General features: G+C 33.6%; 1 long non-coding RNA gene across 2 annotated transcripts in view; it reads left to right on the top strand.

The window, feature by feature from the left end:
• Positions 1–3,741: 3,741 nt before the first annotated feature.
• The window catches only part of LOC148880656 (uncharacterized), a 46,489-nt gene continuing 44,230 nt past the window's right edge, over positions 3,742–6,000 (top strand). Inside the window, exon 1 of one of the 2 annotated variants that reach the window (XR_016104622.1) lies at positions 3,742–4,067. This is a non-coding gene — a long non-coding RNA (uncharacterized LOC148880656). The remainder of the gene's footprint in view (positions 4,068–6,000) is intronic. The other variant, XR_016104621.1, reaches the window with a different exon arrangement.

Below are 6,000 nucleotides of genomic sequence, written 5' to 3'. Positions count from 1 at the left end.
AAACCTAAGTTACCCTAATATAGATTGTAGTAAAAAATTTTTCTTTATAGTGAGATATATTTATTTTTTCTTTGTTTCTTTACGGAAAACCAAGCGTAGTCATAAATATGTTGCTCTCATTTTGATGGAGCACATATTTTTAGAAATAAAGGTAAAAGGTTGATTGATCTACAGGATATATCCAAGGTTTAAAGTATCAGAAATGCCAAGTGTATTGGAAAGGCAATTTTAAGAGACATATTGGGATACACCTTGGATACGCATGTGTATTGGAGAAAAATTAGGATATGCATGGAAACACTATATATACTTCGATAAATCATAAAAGTACAACAATAACACTAAATATAAGACCTCAAAGAGGTATATATACATTAAATTAATACATTTTAATGGTTTTATGAAGAAATGCATTGTAGTTAATTATAATTTTATTAAAAAATCTATGCTTAACTATAAATTATAAATTATAAATCTTAAGTTTTATGGGATAGAAAAATCCCAACTTTCATATCCAACCATAAAACATGCATTGGCACAATTTCTATGTGAAAATATAATTAATAATTATTACTTATTTTTTTATTTTAAAAATAAAAATAAAAAACATTGTACAATATATTCAAAAAATAGTTATTAAAGAAGAAATTTCAATTTCTTTATGGATATGATAGATCATCCATAGAATTATAATATATTCAATCATTATGACCAAATGATAAAATATAATTAACTATTATTTATTTTTAATTCTAAAAATATATAAAAAAATAATTATTGAAGAAGAAATTTCAATTACTATGTGGATATGATAGATCATCCATATAATTATAATATTATTCAATCATTGTGATCAAACGATAAAATATAATAATTATTATTTATTTTTTAATTCTAAAAATAAAAAAAATAAAAAAATAAGAAACTTCAATTGCTCTTTTGATATGATAGATAAATCTGTAGATCTAAAATATATTAAGTCTTTATAGGTATATAAAAATATATTTTCAATTTTTTGTTACTTTATATTTCCCCTAATATCTTCATGAAATCTCCATAGATATACTTTACAAAAAAAGTTGTGATTCTGAATGTAAGAAATGTAGATCAATATAGATTTAACATTCAAGAAAAAATCACAAGATATTATAAAAATTTGAAAAATTAACCTATTTTTGCCTTACTTTTTCAAATATTGAAAAATCTAAAAAAAAAACAATTCACGCTTGTTTCTTGCAAATTTTTGTGTATTTAGCACTCTAAGAATGAGGTTTGGAGTTTTAGAGTCATTTGGGGTGAAAAGAAGGCTTATTTCAGGGGAAAGAAACATGTTTTCCCCATTTTTTTTAGTTTTTGGCCATATCTTTTTCATAGCGTATTAGTTGATATGCCAAATACACCCCCGATATATATGGTCTGATATGGGTCTGATACGGTGGAAAAAATATGATACTGCCAATTTTCCACCGTATCTTGCATTAGACCTTTAAAGATACAATACGATATGTTCGATATAGGTATCAAAATTTGAAACCTTGGCTACGTTCTTCAATACTTTAGGAGATGAAGAGATGTTTATGAATGAGAAATGGAAGAATAAAAGGGAGAAGAATTGTGTAGCCATGTTTTTTAAAAGGTTGGTTTACTTTGTAGAGTTTGAGAAGATATTTGAACCATTAAGAGAAAAACCAAGAGATAGAGTACAAAGGGCTTATTTTGTTATTATCCTCAAATTCCTTGAATATAGTATAAAGGTCTTCTCTTACCGCATTCCACAAGTCTTGATAAAAAGCCATGGTGAAGCCATTTGGCCCAAGGGCTTTGGATCTTTTCATTGAAAACACTACATGCTTGATTTCCTCTTCTTCAAAGCTTCTCTCTAACCAGATTACTTACTCTTTAGACAACCTGGGCCAATCTAGACCTTCCAACCTTAGTCTATTATTCAATGGCTTCCCTGCTATTGATTCAAAGTGTTCCACCAACACTTTGGCTATCTCATCTTGATTTGTGACTTTCTCCCCATTCACTTCTAATTTGGCCACACAATTTTTTCTTCTCCTCCCATTAGCCATTGCATGGAAAAATATTGTTTTGCTGTCCCTTTCTTTGATCCATTTGTGTCTTTAACTTTTTGCGGAATCTTACACCTTTCCACTTTACCCTTCTCAAGTCTTCATTCCACCACTCATTAACCTTTCGTTCAAAGCCCGGATGAATCAACTACATGTTCTCAAATCTAAAGGGTCGTGGTCCAAAGCCTACAGTTTCTTGACCTAATAGGCTAGGGTAGTGATCAGATGTAACTCTAGGAAGGGCTTTCGCCACCAAATTCCTCCAATTGTCTTCCCACTCTACATTAAAAAGGAATCTGTCAAGTTTAGAGCAAAGGGGGGGGGGCTTTTATTGGAAATTGGACCATGTAAAATTAGCTTGTAGAAGGGGTAATTCCTTTTAGACCAATGTGTTAATTAATTCATTGAAATTTCTCATGCTTATAGTAATTGTTCTTTGGGATTATTTGATTCATTACAAAACCTAATTATGTTGAAATCTCCTCCACCCAGGCACCACGGGCCATCCCACAAGCCTTGTATTCCATACAACTACTCCCACATTTCCTTTTATTTCTCTATAACCATTTTGCCTGTAGACATTAGTTAACACCCAAATGAATCCGTTTCCACATTTTTTAATTTTAACGACACAGAGTATCTCCCTGTAAGTTCCTCCACTAATTCTATAGCATCTTTCCTCTACAATGTAACTATCTCTCATGAGGCTCCCCATGAGGGAACTAAAGTCCAGTAAACTCCTCGTGATTTCCACACACTTTTAACCCATCTTCTATTCAAATCTGCCAACCTGGTTTACTGTAACATGGCTATATCTGGCTTCTCTCTTCTCAACATGTCTTTAATTGCCCTTCTTTTTCTTGTACTCCCTAACCCTTTCACATTCCAACTAATGATTTTCATAGTAAGGCTCCTTTCAAACGCCCTTTTCTAACCCGGTTCCATCTCACAAAGAACTCTTCTTTCTCTCTCCCCTTCCACTAAATTCAATATCACCCTCTATATTTGATATTAGTCTCTTCACTTCTAATCTCTTTTTCTTTTTCTTTTTCCTTTTCACTTTCCCCTCTTTCTTTTTAGCTAAGCCATTGACTTCACCCACTTCCCCCAACCTAGAACTTCTATAACACTCCTTGTTATGAGGATTTGCTTCAAGTTCCCTACCATCTAACCCCTCCTCCTTTGCTTTATACTCCTTCGATAATGCACATATCTGCTTCCATATTCTTTCTAACTCTTCCTCCCGTTTTTCACCACCATTCAGATATATGGCCTTCTCATTTTTTTTGAAAAGCTAAACATGTGGCATTTTCTAAGAAGTTGCTCTTAAAACCCACAACCACTACCATTATTTTCAATCCATTCATAAAAATGCAAAAATGGTTATCCACAACCACTTATAATATAAATTTAACATTACTATCCATATTCTAATAGTTAACTCTCTAAGTATCATAAAAAGAGGAAACTATCCATATTCTAATAATTATTGAAAAACTATTTTTTTAAATAAATATTTCTTAAAGTTTTAATAATAATTTAAAATATTAATAAATATAGATTTAACATTATTAATTCTATAATATAAATTTAACATTACTATTTTCCGTACTTAATACGGGGTCATTCACTGGTGTTGAAGAAAAAGCGTAGAAAATTCGGACTCGAATCGTGCGGGTCTTTAGCAAGGTTTGGCTGAACGGAATGGCTGTTGAGCGCGGGCTGTCGAATCAATGATGAGATAATAAGTTTATAGGCCTGGCTGAACAGCCATCGCGTTCAGCTAATCCGAATTCCATAATTCATAGAAGAGAGAGAGAGGAAAATGGCGGCATCGTCACGGGTGTCGAGCAGCAACAGCAACGACATCGCCATTACCACCACCTTTACCTCTACCGCCACTTCAAAGCAACAGCATTCAGAAACACCGAAGAGCTTGCGCGGGCTTAACAAGCGCATGAGCTCTAAGCAAGGCAACTTAGCCCGTTCCAGGTTCATCAAACTCTCACATTAATGATAAATGATATGTTATAAAGGGAAAAACGAAGAAAAGAATGTAAATAGTCGTGCCCCGGAAGTCCTATGGTTCTCTTTTAGAGTTTCTAGAGATGATTTTGTCTCCGTGGAATAGCAAAAAGATGTATTTATAGATCAAGGGTTTGAATGTACTGAGTTCCTTATTCAGTTTGTTCTTTCAGCTATCAGTTTAGCTCGACTGCGGACTATATGGTTGAAGCGATATATTGAATTGGGATTTTTTTTTTCTTCTCCTCCATTTTTCTAAGTTTGTATGTGCTTACAATATTATGGTGGAGTGGTGATTATGTTTCTTTTTATGAGGTTTATTTGTTTCATAAATTGGAACTCTGATGTGTCTATCTTGGGTTCTTGCTATTGAAAACCTAGCAGAACTAGAAAATCCCGTGGATTTGCGATGTTTTTCGAATTGGTATTCTTTTAGACGTTAGGGCTTGTTACATCATTGAACAGTAACCTACTTACTGATTTTGACTCTTCATGGCGATACCGATACCATTATGTCCATGTAGACCTATCAGTTCATCTTATTGTATGTTTTTCCCCGTTTATGGATTCTTGTTAATGGTGCGAGCAGTGTTTTAGAACTCAAGAATCGACTTGACCTACTAGGGTGGACTAGTATCTGGGACTGGTCCCAGATACTCAATTGATACCTTATCTGCCCCATATTATCAACATAATTATGGTTCTTTGGTTTGACTTAGACACAATTAGTGGCAAAATTATACTTGCAAGAAACGACCATGGAATAAGATTTTAGGTAATCCTTCAAGTAGGTAGGACTTAGGAGAGAGTTACCATAATAAGGTGGAAAAGAGAGAAGTTGGGGTCTATTGTATGGTTTAGTGTGTATTTCAAAGTTGTATTGGTTAGGTTGTGCTGGCTATATTGTACAGAAGGAATGCAGGGTGGGGGCCAAATTGGTTTGAAAAAAGTTAAGGGTGTGCTAGGATTTTGAAGGTTAATTTGTACTATTGGTTCATGGAGTAGGTATTATGTTTTGATTGAATTAAGAAGTTGGTAGGGGGATATGAGTTAAGGATTTGATTGTTCTTTTGATCATTTTATGGTTTTATTAAGCTGAAGGTGTATTGCTAGGGTTTTGGTGCGGGGGTGTCTCAGTGATGCCTTATCATCTTTGGTTATATCTGTATTCTATTTTTCTTTTTTAATGATTTTTTACTATAAAAAGCTTTCTACATAAAATTATGGTGGTGCCTTCTAAGAAAAGTATTTCATTCAGATACTGTACAAACTTTTTCTTTTGAAACTGTAAAGTATTTCATTAATGAATACAAAAAGCATAAGGCTCCCCTGTACATTCAGATACTGTACAAAGGGCATGCAACCAACCACCCTGATATGTTTCAAAACACAGCTAACCTTGAATGCAGACCCAGAACTGACCACTGACCCTTTGTATTGATAGCCCTATCTAGTGGTAGTGGTAGCATGTATGAGATTATCCTAAATGTCCTTTTCCCTGTGGATCAAGGAAGTGCTTGGTCATTTGTATCGGAGATTCTGCTTCATTTGAAAGACACCTAGAAAACCCCCTTGCTGTGTAGCTTATCTCATAACTGATTTAGATTTCTCCCTGTTTGTTTGTTTATGAATGATTAAAGAGTGTACTGGATATATTTATAAAAAAAAGAGTGTACTAGATATATAAATAGATGAGAAAATTGGCTATGTACTGAAAATTTCTATTTAAAACTACCTCTCTTGGCCATTATTATCCCTTAAGGCAAGGAAAATAATATTCCTCTCTTTGGGATTGAAAAACTGATCACCATGGTTTGTGGTTAGGGGTGCAACTTGGGTCGGTTAGGGTTGGGATTTTGTTAAAATTTGAATTGGCCTGACCTGTTAACTCGGGCTAATC

Source organism: Nelumbo lutea, chromosome 1 (assembly GCF_056320005.1).
Source record: "Nelumbo lutea isolate HS-2025 chromosome 1, American lotus-T2T, whole genome shotgun sequence".
In the NCBI taxonomy this organism is placed as follows: domain Eukaryota; kingdom Viridiplantae; phylum Streptophyta; class Magnoliopsida; order Proteales; family Nelumbonaceae; genus Nelumbo; species Nelumbo lutea.
The sequence above is the reverse complement of the archived record's forward strand: the minus strand, read 5'-3'. Positions and strand labels throughout refer to the sequence as shown.